Here is a 17773-nt window from a genome sequence, read left to right on the forward strand (position 1 = left end):
AAAAGGGTATTCACCTGAAATATTATGGTGATGACACACTCTGTCATTCTAAGGCTGCTGTCCATTTGTTAATAGGCATGCAGGATGTGTGTCACAATGCCCTGTGGCTAATTCTGGCAGACTGCTTAACCTTTGAGTGCCTCTCATAATTGGTGGTGTTCTTAGGAGCAGCCAATATTCTGTATTATTGCTTCCACTGGGTGCATCCTATATTGATTGTTTCCTCTGTTGGCTCATTCTGTTTGTCCACTAATGAGATGAGAAGGAAACTAGCAAAAAATATCCGTCTCATAAAATCCAGAGATGGACAGGCTGTTCCGGTCTACCTGACAATGTTCAGCCATGATGGGTACCACCCTCTCTGTGACGTGTTCTCAGGTAGAAATTAAGTAAATTTACATGACTTCTCTTCATTTACTTAAAAAAAATCCTTACCTTCTGTCCTAGAATTACTACTAAGTATTGGTTCCAAGGCACAGGAGCTGTAAAGGCTAGGCAATTGGAGTTAAGTGACTTGTCCAGTCACACAGCTAGAAAGTCTCCAAGGCTAAATTTGAATCCAGGACCTTCCACCTCCAGTTCTGGCTCTCTATTCACTGAACCACTTAGCTGCTCTTCTTTTTATTTACTCCCAGCAATCAAACAGGCCTAATGGCTTTTTCCTGCTCTGGACATTTCACCCCTCTCTTTTATTCCTTTGCATAGGCTGTTCCCAATAGCTAAAATGCATTTCCTGCTCATTGTCATGCCAGAGAATCCCTCCCTTCCTACAAAGGACATGTTACTTGTGCTTTCCAACATTTAGTCTGTCAGTATGTATTTATTAAGTGCTTATAATATGTCTAGTGGAGCACTAGGGATATACAGAAAGACAAAATCATTGTCCCTATCACCAAGGAGCTCACATTCTGATGGGAGGAAACAACGTGTAAATAACTATATTCATATACAATATATGCAGCCTAAATGGAAGTTGTCAGAGATTATTGGGCCATTCATTCAGGTAGTAAACATTAATTAAGTGCTTACTATGTCTTTGTGGTAAGCACTGGGAATGCAAAGCAAAAGAAATACTATTTCTGCCTTAAAATAAATTTTAATTCCAACAGGGAAAGATAATGTAGAAAAGGAAACTGAACATTGAAGAATATTATAGAGAAGTATCATAGAGGGCATGGTGGAGAATGAAGTTTGGGGAGTCAATAAGTGGAACCTGGAGAAAAATGGAGTGAGTATGGCTGACCTGGTCACTTCCCTTAAAATGGAAGTTTTGAGAAGAACCATCAAATTCAAGAGATGGGGCCCCTTCATGGGGGGATGGAATGGGGCAGGGAAGTGATCTTCCAGGATAAGGAAGCCATAAAGAAGGAGTAAAGCTCCAGATAAAAAAGGCTACTATGGAGCTAAGAGACCTTAGAGGCAATATAACCCAGCATCTATCTTATAGATGAAAATTCACAGAAGGAACGTAGGATTTAAATGACTTTTCCAGGGTCAAACACGGTAATTTTCTGAGGAATGAACTGAATCAAGTTTTCCTTATTACAAATTCAGTATTTTATTCACCATGTTAATGCTCTCTACTTCTTGAAATTCTTTATATTTATTCCAAATTACTATTAATTAGAGAAATACAAATTTAAACAACCCTGGGTAATGCCTCACATCTATCAGACTGGCTAATAAGACAAAAAAGGAAAGGGATAAATATATATTACTTTATATATGCTTATTTGTGCAACCTTAATCTCATTTTCAGGGTAGTTGGGTGGTGTAGTAGGTAGAGTTCTGGGCCTGAGATCAGGAAGATTCATCTTTATGAGTTCAAATCTGGCCTCTGACACTAAGCTGTGCGACCTCAAGCAAGTCACTTAACACTATTTGCTTTCATTTTCCTCAACTATAAAATGAGCTGGAGAAGGAAATGGTAAACCACTCCAGTATCTTATTCAAGAAAACCCCAAATGGAGTCATAAAGAGTCTGACAGAACTAAAACAACTGAACAACAACAACCTTATTATCTCCTTAAACTAATTGGGTAAGCTAACCCTTCAATTTTCCATTAGAATTGCCACTATAAAATCAATGCAATTAATTTCAGACTCATTTAATAATACTCAAAATCCAACAAGTTTATTTGAGCAATTTCCTAAGTCGTTATGATAAAAACTATGGGTGTCAATCTTGATGTTTCCAGCAACATCAAGAACAACATCAACAATTATCTTCCCAAAGTAACAGTAATTAAAATCAAAATAGTCTCAATTTTGACTAAGTTGGAAGCAGTCATATCCAAAGGCAAATAAACATGAGTATTAGAGCAGTCTGGTAAAATACCCCAATTGGATATTCTGAAGGACTCTGCTTAATGGGAAATTTCAGAAATGGAGATCAACAAAAGAAAAAAAAAAAGAAATAGATTCAGATTGTGTTAGTCTCATCAACATTTAGCTGCTAGCTGGTGTAACTGAATCTAAGCCAGAAAGTAGACTTGGCAATCAAAGTTTTAGTGCCAGATCTTTTTTTTTTCTTTTTTTTTTGACTGCTACCATTCTTTTAGTCATTTAACATTCACTGAATACCTATTATACATTTTCTTGGGACAATGAGGCTTAGAAAAGAAAATGAAATAATATTGTATTTAGAAAGCATGGGCACAATTAGAAACAATGTATGGTAAAGCAAGAAGAGATAATTTAGTCCAATTTAATGTTGGATTGCTGGAAAAGAAGTTGGCCCAAATGACCTCACAAGAATTTCAAGTTATGGGGGTATATAGATACTAGAAATATTTTTTTGTTTTGATTAGTATATAATTTGAGTTTAACTTATTTCTTCCAAACTAGACAGTTCCTATATCAGTACCACACAATTCACAACTCATGGCTTCTGGTCCATTTCTGTCTATATAAATGACCTGACCTTGGTAGAACAACCCTTCATTGCTCCATTTTCCACTCTTATACACATCTTCACCACCTTAAGGATATCAAGGAATCCATGTGGAAAAAAAAAAGTTAATGATAATTAACATATTGAGATTCACATCCAGTTAGGATGTAGAAAAGCCAGGTTAACTGGACAGAACACCATTAGATGTATTCTTCAATCTACCTGTTGCCTGATGATATTGGTGATGATGTGTATGAAAAATTGTAATTGATGATTTTGAATCTCTATCCCTAGACAGATGAGGAAATCAATATTAGCTGCTTGTTTCTGATTCCAGGTGGAATTTGTGTGTAATGAGAGACACACTGAAGATGATGGATGTTGGATACATTTATTCCCTCACTGCTTATTTGCTAAGGGCTATTCATCTTGTCTTCCACTTAAATTTTCATAGGAGCTTTAAGGATTAGGGTTACTTTGCAACTGAAATTTTTCCTCCAAAGTGGTACTAGATTATCTCATAGTTCATTCTCAAAGGAAATACGCCTGCCTTTTATAGCTCACATTTATATAGTACTTAGAAGTTTACAAAGTACTTTTTAACTTCATAAAAATCTGAAATATAATAATAATTCAAATTTATATACAATATTAACATTTACAAAGCACTTTTTCTTTCAACTCAGTGAGGTATGTAGTATATGAATTGTTATCACTGGTTTATAGATGAGGAAATTGAACCTAAGAGAGTTCGAGGCATTTGGCAATGGATATGTAGATAGAGAACAAAAATTAGGGTAGGGCAAGTGTTGCTTTCTCCCAGGATATTACATAGCTAATGATGCTCATATTCCTTTACAAGATGTGGTAAGGTAAAAAGACAATTAAATTTGGAGTCAGAGGATGGGAGTTCATATCCTGACTATTCCACTTCTTATCTGTATGGCTTTGGGCAAGTCACATCACTTTTGTGGCCCTCATGTTCCTCATACGTAAAAATCATGGGAAATGAACTTAAAATCATACCAAAGTATCTGGTTCTGAATTTTGTCTTTATTGGTTACAACCTGAATGATCTTGGACAAATGGCTTCTTTTTTCTAAGGAATGAGTTTTTTTCTGGCTTTCCTTATGAGTCTTAATCAAAATCCCATTTTTTGCAAGAAGCCTTTACTAATCTACCTTAATATTAGTACCTTCCCACTACTGATTTTCTTCAAATTATCTTGTCTGTATTTTGTTTGTACATAGTTGTATCCATGTTGCCTTTTGATTAGATTAGAAGCTTTTTGAGACCAGGGAATGTCTTTTTATTATTATTATTATTATTATTATTATTATTATTATTATTATTATTCCTAACACTTAGTACAATATATATAGCTTGTTAATTAATTGCCAGTTCAATGATTCATGAGAATTTTGGAATATGTGATCTCTAAGTTATCTTCTCTATCTAAAGCTATGATCATTTGAATGGAATTGAGCCTTTAGAGAAATTAAAAGGAATAATTATATTAAATAGGAAGCTACTCAATGGCCTGATTCCTCCCTGGTGAAGCCTTCCCATTGTAGCAAGGGTAGGATTCCACTCATAGGAGAAGGATGATGTCCTGGGGTCTTAGGAGTTTTATGTTTTAAGCTTTATTGTATCTTCTACTACTTCCATTTAATTAAATATATCATTAAAGTTCATTTCAATGCCCCTTTCATTCTGCTCACTCTGAGCACAAAAGTTTCTAGTTGTGGCTTCATGAAATAGCAAATGGCAAAAACTGGGGTGAATATCAGCTCCTCTATTTCTAAATCCTTTAGTTTTGTCATCATGCCTGCCCTTCCCTCTCAGGAAAAAATTGAGAAAACACCCAAATTTACAGATATGAAGACATAGATCTAATTCAAAGTTTCCACTTCCCATACATGGAACCATATCTGAACCCCCTCAGTGTGATATCTTAGTTTATCACTGTAAGACAGAGACTACCCAGACCTCTTCCTATTTGATCTCCAGAACATTCAGTTTAGCTGATGAATTGTGCAGGGACTGGGAAGGAAATCTCCTTTCATTTCTCAACTTTCATCACTAAAATCATTCTTCAGGAATATAATATTTCTGTGCACAGGATTAAAGGAGAGCTTTCTAACTCATCAGTTTGATGAGGATCAGCTGGTTGTTTTTATGAGTTTTCTTCATCTTCTATCAGAAAAAGAGTAAATATCATAGATTACAGGGGGGGAAAGCTAGGCTAAGGAAATTACAAGAAGTAGGGGAGTATGGGTATAGAACATTGTACATAATGGGAGACCTGGTGGATGTGCTGATTAGTTTTGCAGATCTTTTTTTTTTTCCTCCTCCTTTTTATCCTTTTGTTGATGGCCAGGTTATGATACTGTCTTTATATAATTAATACAGTTGGTTGTATTTCTCAGTTATTTTAAAATAAAAGATTTAAAATTGTAAAATCAATAGGTAAACTTATTAGAAATAGTCCAATCCAAATAACCTACCACCTACCTCCTGAAGTTGTTATAAAGATCAAATGAATTAATATCTTCAAAGCATTCATGAAAATGACTCAAATAACACCAGCCTCCACTGTTGTTCCTAGCAGATAATGGTCTGGTTCTTTTTGAAAGCATAAAGGACTATCTGAGGCCATAGAATCAGCTGAACCAGAAAGTGTGATATTGGAAATTTGGGAGTCTTTGAACTAATTTTGAGGTCCCTGGTCTAAACATCCTGTGGACATTTAGATCTCTTTCAAACTACATTTCCCATGATTCCTCTTGCATAATCACGTATGCAGGAAGTATAATAACGTAACCAGGAGTATAAAGACTGAGGACCGCATCGGCACTTCCTGTTTCTGGTGATTTGGAGCACAGCCAGGATGGGAGGAAGAGGTAACAGGGCCTGCGTATTTTACACTAACTTAACAGGCACATGGCTTCATTTTTCTAAATGGCTTTCAATAAACCCATTGAAACCATGATATTTTAATTTTATCACTCTATATTAATTTTATTTCTTACAATAATGGCAACCAGAAGTTTGGAAATCAGACTCAAAACTTTTCAGATAGTCTAAGGAGCCAAGATCCTCTGAGAGCATTTAGAATCTTCTCCAGAGCTGTGGACCTGCCATTGCTGTTTTTGTGCTTTTTTTGGCCACTTTGCTCCCATGGATTCAGCCCCACCCACCTGACCCTCTCTGTGGGGGAAGCCATTTCTGATCTTCCCGCCAGAGTGCTGATCCTAGATTCTGACTCCCCATCCATCCAAGCAGCATCTGCCTGTTCTTAGTGGAGTAGCTTCTGACCATAACTAGCAAAGCCTGAGGAACCAAAGTTCACACATTAACAGGGGGAAATGAGCTATAATTTTGGGAGTATGGATCCATAGAATATGTTGAATATGCAGTGGCCATAACACAAGCAATCTATGTTATTATGAAGATCAGATAAGATAATAAATGTAATCCACTTTACAAATCTTAAGGCATTATCTAAATGCTATTATTATGTTAATGTTTTTAAAAACATAAACATAATCCATACACTAAACAAAGCCCTAGGTAATATATACAAAGAACTCATTGATATGGTTATTCCTTTCAACAGTACAGATAACAATCCTCTACATTTTCCTCTCCCCAGGTGAGAGCAGTTCTAATCTTTCCATAAATTCACCCTTAGAGGTCTCACCAATGTCCTGGGTATTTTCTTCAGTCTTTTGATAGTGGATGGCTCTTTGCTGGCCCTATGGACAGTCCATCAATTGTCCCTTGATACCATTAGGTTATAGGATTACCATTTCCCCCCTCTCTCATGACTTTAATTTACATCTTTTGCTCTGATTCTGCTATGTAATTTTTCATTGTTAATTCACTAAGGCCTGCTCTTTCCCACCATAATGTTTCTCCATGACCCTTTGGGTGTAATAGTTCGACCTCCATTCTTCATAAGCTGTTTGCCACTGTCATTCGTTATAAAGGAAAGCATGACATTACACTGGGTTTTCCATGTATCTTTTTGCATTTTAAAGACTGTAAAATTACTAGACCTAACATGATTGGATGTTGTCCTCTGAAGCTAGGTTGTGATGGAAATCAATGGGGCCACTGGAGACCATAATCCTTCCATTTCAATTAACAAAGTCTTCATAGAAGGTCACACTTCAAGTTTACAGATTCTGCCTTAACAACTCACCCCTTTTGTTTGTTTCTCTGGAGGCTCCCAATCCACTGTCATTAGCTAATGTGCCACTGTTTCTTACAGCTCAGGGAGCAGATCCATTTCCAGGAGCTTACAGAGATAATGATAAATCATCTTAAGGTCCAGGTTTATTAGAAATGACTGCAATACATTACAGGGCAGCAGTCACTTCAATGGTTGGTTTACCAACCAGTGGGGTGGAATTAAAAATGCATTAAAATTTATACAAAAGAAAGTAAATAGCAGTGAGTGTATATTGGTTTTGACATAGTGAAATGAGCCATTATTTCTCTTTATATGGCTAATAAAATAAATCCTCCAATATGGGAGAAATATTTTATTTTGGAAACTGAGAGAATGCATGGTTCTTAGAAAGGACATTGGTCTTCAATTTAGTGGGCTCAGGTTGAAATTCCCCTTATTAAGCTGTGTGCCTCGGGGAAAATCAATTAATATTGCTGACATTTGGTTTCCTTGTTGGTAAAATGATGGCCAGATCAGATGACCTCTAATTTATGTTTTAGCTCTAGATGTAGGATCATGTGATTTGAAATAATGGCCTTTAATGATCTTCATGTACATGTTAATAACTGACTTTCATAGATCATGATTTAGACCTGGAAGGAACCTGAGAGGTCAACTAGTCTCTCATTTTAGTAATGGGGTAACTAAGATCTTCTTAAAGGTTAAGTGACTTTCTTAAAATCATTGCAGTTTTAAATAACAAAGTTGAGAATTTTCAAAAGTGGGTTCTCTAATTGCAAACCCAGTTCTCTTCTCTTTAGAATACAATCAGAAAAGAAAGAACAGAGTAGAGGACTCCTCCCTTAGGAAGAACAATATTTCTCTTGAATTTTGTTTTATTTTCTAACTCACTAATCTTTGATTGAGTATCTGAAACTTGCCATCTCAAAGAAGAGAGATCAAGTAGATCTCAAAGTTCCTTATATGCTAATTCATATTAGTTCATATCACTTTTTTCTCAAAGCTTTGGAACTAAGAATAATCAACAAGAACAAGATATCATTGTAAAATAACAAATGTTCTAAGAATAGCAATCCAATCAAAATTCTGCTCTCCAATCACAGCTAAAACTGGAAAGGACCATAGATATTATCTAGTTCAACCTCCTCATTTTATTAATTAGAACACTGAGAGATAGAGAGAATAAGTGACTTGCCCAAAGTAAACCAGAGAGTCCATTAAAGTTGAGCCTATATTAAAGGTCTCTGGACTCCAAAGCATGTCTGGAAGGTGTTTGTTAAATTGGGGAGGTGCCATTTAAAAGTAGTGTTCCTGGACACATGGGAGCTTTGAGACTACATTACCCATGATTCCAATGGGTCTTAGGGCTTGAGAACATCGAAGGTCTCCATGCAGGGGGAGTTTAAATTCAGGGGGAGGGCCTAGAGGAGGCCTTTTGGTCTTCCTGAAGAGTGGCTGGCGAGAGGGTCAAGATGGGCTCTGGCAGTAAATTTAAAAGTTAGGCAGGCGCGGTTATATATATATTTTACCAACATAGCCATGGCCATGGCTTTAATTAAAATATTAATTTATATTATTTTATCAGTCTTTATCATTTTTAATCATAACAAAGGACAGTGAAAAGAGTCCTAGATTTGATTTCAGAGCATCTTGCCTCTTCCTCTTAATCTCTGTTAAGTTTTGGGAAAATCCCTTCCCTCTTCTCAGCCTCAGGTTTATCATATTTATAATCTATTAGTTGGACTAAATGTTGTTGCTGTTTAGTCATTTTTCAAGTTTGTCTGATCCATGATCCCATTTGGAGAGTTTTCTTAACAAAGATACTGGAATGCTTTGCCTTTTTCCTCTCTAGCTCATTTTACAAATGAGAAAACTAAGGAAAACACGTTAAGTGAATTACCCAGGGTCACATAGTGTCTGAGGTCAGATTTGAACTCAATAAGAGGAGTCTTCCTAACTCCAGGGTCATCACTCTATCTATTGCACCTTGTAGGTGCTCTAGTTGGACTCAATATACTAACTTCAAAAATCCCTCTATCTCCAACAAATGCAATATTCTATAATACTTGATCAGAGGCCAACATCATACTGATTTATTTTCTTGTTTTCCCATGGACAAGTTCTATCTTTTGTTTTCATCAGTGGGGAAAACTCTTATTATCAGAAACATAGGCAGAATTATAGATTTGTGATTTTTCTGTAATAGTCCAGAAAATTTGCCTAGGGTGCTACATAGAACTTGATTTGCCCAAGGTCAAACAGTCTATTTGTGTCTGAGGTAAGAATTGAAACAATTCCTCTAGAGTCCAAAGCTGGATGACACTCAATTCAAATATACTTGATCAATATCTTAGTATTCATCATGGTGAATAACTATGCCTAGATAGTGGAGTAAGAGTAAACAAGATAGTTCAGATTCCCCTGTAATTGTTCCAGCAAAGATTTATGAAAAACAACCAGCCTCAATTGTAATTAGGAATCTGAAGGACAAAACAGTTTCCGTATCTTTTTAGCCCAAGATCACAAGGAAGTGACCTAGCCAGGGATTACAGAATAGAAAGAGCCCAGAATGAGGGATCCAATGTCCTGCTCTCCATGCTAAGCCATCAATGCAGGGATGATGAGAGAAGATAATGGATTCATCCTTAGACCCATGCCAAGAAACTTGGAGAGATAATTAAAAACTTAGAATAAGAACATGAAACCTTACTCAAGTAACAGGTACTCTGAAATTTGGAATGGAACAAATATAGGTAATGACTCCATTAGACAATTAAAACAAAGTCAAATGATAGAATTTTTTTAATGTGATATATCGTATGTCAAAAGAAACTGATAGAATAAAAAATCAAGGACAGATAATTTAAGAATCATTAGATTAACTGAAAGCCAGGACCAAAACAAGAACATGGATAACATATTTTAAGAAATCATGTAAGAAACCTATAGGAATTTTTAGAACCAGATGGCAAAGTAAAAAAAGAGAAAGAATTCACCATTTGCTTCCTGAAAGAAACACCAAAAATGAAACCACCCAGGAATATAATATCTAAAACCCAGAGTTTCTAGGTCAAAGCAAAAAAAAATGTTACAAGCATCCAGTAAAAAAGTCTTCAAGGATTAACACAACACAGTCAAGATCATTCATAATTCAACTACTAGCATTAAGGACTAGAGAGTATGGAAGGCAATATTCCCAAAGTCAAAAGATAGAAGCCAAGAATAATTTAATCAGCAAGACTAGCAATAATCCTATTTGAGGGGGGAGAGGAGTGGGGATTGTTTTTTAATGAAATAGAGAACTTCCAAATATTCCTAATGAAAAGTCTGGAGCTGAAAAAACTTTAAGATACAAATATAGGGGTAAAAATAGATTTATGAAGAGATAAATACAAGTAAGTAAGAAGAAAAGACTTTAAAGATGAATAAATATATTCTATTGGAGGTGAAGAGTGATACAAGCATCCCTTAAGAACTATAACATCATCAGGTTTTATGGAGGAAGGAGAAAAGAGTACTCCTAGAGAGAAAGTGGGTGGAATATAGGGAGATTTTTATAGTCTTACAGAGCTATGACACCCAAGTAGATGTCTACACAAATGAGGAAGGAGTGGGAGGACTGAGTGTCACTTCAACCTCTCTTTCATGTGAAGTGACCCTAATCAGTGGTCCAAGATATTAGGAGACACATTTGTTTGGTATAGAAGGTCAAGGGAAATGGAGGCAATAGAGAGGAAAGTAGGGAATGAGGAGTGAAAATCTAGGGAGGAATATTTTTTGTTCAGTCAACAAAAATTTCCAATGTCAAAATTTTTATGTGCCCATTTGGGGTTTTCTCGCCCAAGATACTGGAGCAGTTTGTCATAGCTTCTCCAGATCATTTTACAGGTGAGGCAAACAGGGCTAAGTGGCTTACTTAGGGTCACACAGCTAATAAGTGCCTGAGGCTGGATTTGAAATTATGAAGATGAGTCTTTCTGTTTTCTAGCCCAGTGCTCTGTCCACTGTCCCACTTAACTATCTTGCAGAAATCACCAGCATTCTTCCTGAAAGCACACAAAATATTGGTTTTAAGTGTCTAAGACTGAATTTGAACTCAAGAAGATAAATCTTCCTGACCTCAAGTCTAGGGCTTTATATATCCCACAACCTGTAAGCCATAAGTAAAATAAAACATGAGTTAAGGGGGAGGGAGCAGTCATGAAGAGAGATTTTAAAGGAAAGAATGAAGAAATAAGAACCAATGATTAGGGTCTAATTGAGTAGAAGAAGAGAATGGCAGGGGAGTAGAAATGATTAAATTTAGAGCAGCAGAACTGAGTACATTCCCAATCAATCTCCCTCTTTTTCAAAGTAAAAAGTAGAAAGTGGGCAAATAGAGTGTGTGTGTGGAGGAGTATACAAAAGAAAAAATAAATGGTTTTGCCCAAACAAATCCAGGGCAGATTATTATTATTTTTAAAAGCCACTCACCTTCTGACTTTGAATCAATACTGTGCATTGGTTCCAAAGCAGAAGAGCAGTAAGGGCTAGACAATGGGGATTAAGTGACTTGACCAGGGTTACACAGCTAGGAAGTGTTTGCAGGCAGATTTGAACACAGAACTGTCTCTAGGCATGGATCTCAATTCAAGAAGCCACTTAGCTTGTCCTCTGGTGCTAAGATCATAAGAGAAATAAGTAAATTAGGAGCAGAGAACTGTATAGGAAGTTATTCTGATAAAATATTTGAAAGGCTACAGGAAAACAGGGACAGTGGTGCATTATTGATGAAGCCATGAATCAGGCCAATCATTCTGGGAAGCAATTTAGAACTATGTCCATGCTTATTAAAGCATGCTTAGCCCTTAACCCAGCAATACCACTATTAGGTCTCTAACCCAAAGAGATCAAAGAGAAAACTTCCTCCATGTACAAATATTTTATTATAGCTCATTTTGTAGTAGCAAAGAATAATATGAAGAGGGCACCTATCACCTGACAACTGGTTGAACATATTGTGGTAGAGGAATGCAATGGAATACTGTAAGAAATGAAAAGTTGCAAGGAAACACAGGAAGATTTGTATGAGCTGATACAAAGTAAATTCAGGAGAACCAGGAGAACCATTTATATTATGGCTATTAACATCATTAAAAAAAAGCAATTTAGAAAAAAAAAACAACTCATGAACATAAATCTGCATAATCAATTATGATTCCAGAAAGTTAATGATCCATAATACCACCCATATCTTGAAAGAGATGTGGCAGACTAATATGCATAAAGAGTCACAAATTTTGTTTTTCAGTAGTTTTTCATTCATATCCAACTCATCATGATCACATTTGGGGTTTTCCCAACAAAGAATCTAAAGTGATTTGCATTCCCTTCTCAGCTCATTTTGCAGATGAAGAAACTGAGACAAACAGGGCTAAATGAATTGCCCAGGGTCACACACGCCAGATTTGAACTCCTGCAAGATGAGTTTTCTAACTCCAGGCTTGGTACTCTATATACTGTGCTATGTAGCTGCTCCTTTTTAGACAGGCCATAATGAGAATTTGTTTTACTTGATTATGCTTATTTGTTACTAGGGTTTTGTTTTTGTTTTACAACTATATGTATAGATGGGGAGGAAAGTGTGAGACAAAATAAATTCTTAATAATTGAAAAAAATTATTTATAAAAAATTTGGTATTATCTATTGGACCATGGGTACCAGACATGAAACATACTAGGTTCAAATCCTGCCTCAAAATATTTACTATTTGGGCAATTGGGTGGCTCAGTGGATAGAAAACCAGACCTGGATGGGGGTGGCCCTAGGTTCAAATCTGGACTAAAGGACTTCCTAGCTGTGTGATCCTGAGAAGTCACTTAACCCCAATTGCCTAAGCTTTACCACTCTTCTGTCTTGAAACCAATAATCACTATTGCTTCTAAAATGTAAAAAAGAGCTGTTCTTAGAGATATTTCCTAATTGTACAACCCTGGACAAGTCACCAAGTTTTTCTCTATCCCAGTTTCTTCATTTTTAAAATGGGAGAAGAATAATGGAATTAATGTCATCTAAGTTCCCTTCCAGCTTAAAAAGGATGCTTTTATAATTTGTGATTACCTTGATGTAAGTGGCCCTCCTCTAATGTCAATCCCATCCCCTCTATAATTTAAATTTGGTTTTATGAGTTGTGCTGACTTCTCTGAATATATTTTGATGGTCCTTCTGGTGACAGATGCAAATATTATCATTAGCTTTCATGCCTAGCCCTAAGGTCTAATAGAACTTCCTCTACATTGGCATGGCCTTTGAGAACATGAGGTCACCTTTTGAGATATACAAAGATAATAACATCACAGTTTTTGATCTGGAAGGACAATTAAAGTTCATCTACTTTATTTTGCATATCAGGATACTATAGCCTAAATAGGGAACACAATACCTAAATCACACAGACATTATATTACTGAGTCAGGATTCAAATACAGTTACTCTAGGAAGACATTAATGAAATAAACTAAATATATTCTCAATAGTTAGATTATTAAATAGTGATTCCAATTCTGCTAGAGAGAAAAATACTCTAATACAGTGTCTTTGAGTTGACAAAGTCTTAGTTTCAACTGATTTCATTTAACCTTGTGATGCAGCAGAATGCAAGGTGGTATAAAATAGGAGGTCTTTTTGTCACAGAAATAGGCATTTAGCTTAGAATTATTTCTTTGTCTTTTCCTTATAATTCATACAAAGTAGTAACACAATATGATTTTACTTGTAAGAGAGCTAAGGTTACTCACCTCCCCAGCCAGTGCTTAAGAAAACTACTCAAGAGCTGAAATACAAAATTTCTACATCATGCCTTGTTATATTAATAATAGCTCACTTTTACATAGTATTCCGAAATCTGCAAAATGCTTCATACATGTTGTCCTATTTAAGCCTCACAACAAAGTAGGTAGTATAATTATATCCATTTTTTAAGATGAAGAAAAAGGATGAAAGAAGTAAAGGGATGTGGATCATATAGCTATGTGAAAGGAATCACCTAGTATTTGAGACGGGATTTTAGGAAGCTCATCAGAGTGTTTTTCTGCTGACCGTATTAAAGGCATCTTCTTTGCACACTATAATATTTGAGAATGGTTTCCAGATTTTCAAGGACTTGATTAAATTAATGCTTCAAAACTTTGATGGATTAGCGATCTAATGAATGTGAATAATCCTTCCAATACTACAAACTGCCATCCATCCATCCATCTATCTTTCCATGCTTTCTTATCCAGAAAAACACTTGACCATTTCCTCTGATAAAGCCTCCGCAAAGAGTCCATCTGATATGTTGGCTTCCTCATTCTCAATTTCTTGACATTGCATGGATACCAGTGGAAAACATGAGTTTTCAAATGGTGACTCCTAGCTCTTGCTTTGCAATCAGTTTATTTTCTTTTCTAAAATATTTAAGAGGATGTAGTCATTTAAAAGAGGCAGCAGCACATACAGAGAGAGCTCATCTTAAAGCCAAGGAAAACTCTAAAATATAGTAGTTATATGACTCTTGGCAGGCTACTTAATTTTTCTATATCTCTAAGAAACTCTTAGGCTATAAGTTACAGAGAAAGATCTGGCTTATAAAAGAAGTTTTCTCACCTAGAATTTTCTTATACCTATGATATCACAAGGCTAGTGTCTATCTCCTACCTTACAGTGATTGAAATTCCAGATTTGTAGCCATGTGGAATCGTGTTCCAACCTTTCCTCTGACACCAGTTAGCTTTGGGACGATAAAACACTGAAACTCTCCAAACTTGTTTTCTCAACTGTAAAATGAGAAGGTTACACTAGATGGCCTCTCAACTCTTCCAGCTCCCAAACTATTAACCTATGAATTTCATTGTGGGGTGATAGTGAAACCTGACCACAAAGAGTGAATGAACTGTTTTACGATAGTTAAGGATGTTGTGCATTATCTCTCCTTTAACTCTGTCAATAAAACTCAAAATGCTGGTGGTGGGGGATTGCTCTCTTTTCTTATATGTCAAAGAGAAGTTCCTTGCTCCTCTTTGGAACAGAAGAACCTGTACTGGGTTTGTGCTGAAAGGCAGTTCATGAGTGGTACTGTGGAGAATGAACTGGGATTATAGCAGCTATGAGGGGTGGCAACAATCTATCTCCTTCTTCAGAGAATACGAGCATAGGATATTTTCACTTAAAATCCTCGGTCGGGTAGCAAACAGGGTAAAGGCTGTCTTAGCATGGAGTAATAACACTAGCATCCTTCATGGGGAAATCAGGCGGGTGAGTCACTTGATTCTTTTCCCTGCTCTGACTTTCCTTTGGTGAAAGAGCCCAGGCAGACAGCTGTGAGATTTCCTATACAAAACAAGGTCTGTGCCTTTTGCTAATAAAAACCAGCCCCATTGACACAGGAGGGAAGCCAGGACATGAATAATGATGGGCTATGGGAAGTCATCAGCCTCATAGAGGAAACAAGAGGCAGGTTCAAGTTCAGAGATGAAAAGGTATTTTGTCTTTACCTGCATTAACGTAAACCCTGGCCCCAGAGCAGGAGTCAGCCTTCACACTAGACAAATATCCCCAAAGGAACGGGAACCAGGTGTCAAAGATCTGTTTGGGTAGGAGCCTAGAGAACTGCAGACTCTTCTGATGTTTAAAGAGTATGAGCAAGAGACATCAGTCTACTTTTAATTTAAGCTCATGAATGGTCAAAGTAAATGAATACATAAACAAGAAACAAGAACGATTAAAATGAAAACCTGAAAAAATCTAGAATGGTTCATTCAATCAAATTATAAACATTTCTTAAGCACCCAGTATGTTTCAGGCACTGTGTTAATAAGTGAGAATTGAAAAAAGAGGTAAAGAAAACCAGTCCCTGCCCTCAAGGAGTTTATAATTTAAAGAGGGAAATAACAAATATATACAAACATGCTCAATACAGTGTAAAGAGAAAATAATTAAAGATGAGCAGGTACTAGAATTAAGAATAAAATGGGAATACATCATAAATGAACTTCCTAAGAAAACAAGACCAGATGAATTATTTTCTTTATTTTAAACCTTTAACTTCAGTGTATTGTCTCATAGGTGGAAGAGTGGTAAGGGTGGGCATTGGGGGTCAAGTGACTTGCCCAGGGTCACACAGCTGGGAAGTGGCTGAGGCTGGATTTGAACCTAGGACCTCCTGTCTCTAGGCCTGACTCTCAATCCACTGAGCTACCCAGCTGCCCCCTGACCAGATGAATTTAAAAGTGAATTTTACCAAACATTTAAAGATCATCTAATTCCAGTATCAACTAAATTATTTAGATTAATTGGTATTGAAGTAAAGCTGCCAAATTTCTTTTATGAAATAAATATGATGCTTATATATAAACCAGTAAGAGCAAAAACGGAGAAAGAATATTATAAGCCAATTTCCTTAATGAATATGGATATAAGAACCTAAATAAAATATTAGCAAGGTGACTATAACAATGTCCCAAAGATTATATATTATGACAAAATGGGATTTATGCCAGTTATGCAGGAATGATTTAATATAAGAAAAATATTAATATAGTTGATTATATCTACAAAAATAACAAACATTTATTAAGCACCCACTATGATTATATCAATATGTTTATGTCAAATGATTATATTAATAGTTGCAGAAAAACTTCTTGACAAAATATAACATATTCTTCTTTTTTGAACCCTTAAATTCCACCTTAGAATCAATACTGTGTGATGGTTCTAAGGCAGAAGAGTAGTAAGGACTAGGCAATGGGGATTAAGTTACTTGCCCAGGGTCACACAGCTAGGAAGTGTCTGAGGCCAGACATGAACCTAGGAGCTCCCATTTTTAGTTCTGACTCCCAGTCCACTGAGCTACCTATCTGCCCTCTACAACACTCATTCTTATCAAAAACACTTGAAAGCATGGGTACAAATGGATTTTTTCCTCACAATATTATGAAGTATATAGTTGAAACCAAACATTATCTGTAATGGAGATAAGTTAGAAGCCTGCCCTAGAAAATAATGAGTGAAAATCAGCTGCCCATTATAAATATAAATAACACTGTAAATAATAAATTTAATATTTCTAGGAATAGGAATAAAAGAAGAAAATAAATTGAAAGAATCTTCTGATTCTCCTGATCTTGAATAATCTTCTGATATGGATGAAGTGATGATAAAACTAATTTTTTGCAGATCATATGATTATTTATATACATATAGTCTTGGGGATTTGACTAAAAATTAGTTGAAATTATCAATAATTTTAGCAAAGTAGTGGGATATAAAATAAACCCCACATAAATCATCACCATTTTCATGTCAACAACAACATCTAGCAAGAAGAAATAGTAAGAGATAATCAATTTAGAATACAGATAAAATAAACTTCCCTAGGAGTATATCAGCCAAAATGAGCCCAGAAACTACATAAACATAATTTTAAAAAAATTCTTATACAAATACATTCAGATTTAAATGATTGGAGAAATGTTCATTGTTCATGGCTGGGCAGAGCCAATACAATTAAAATGAAAATCCTACCTGAAGTAATTTACTTAGTCAATGTCATCTCAATGTGTGAAGGAAATTTACTATTCCCCCTTTCTGGGGTTACACAGGTGATATCATTTCCTGTTGCCTACCTGGCTTCAGCCTGAACATGATGATGAACAACTAG

Source organism: Gracilinanus agilis, chromosome 6 (assembly GCF_016433145.1).
Source record: "Gracilinanus agilis isolate LMUSP501 chromosome 6, AgileGrace, whole genome shotgun sequence".
Classification (NCBI taxonomy): Eukaryota; Metazoa; Chordata; class Mammalia; order Didelphimorphia; family Didelphidae; genus Gracilinanus; species Gracilinanus agilis.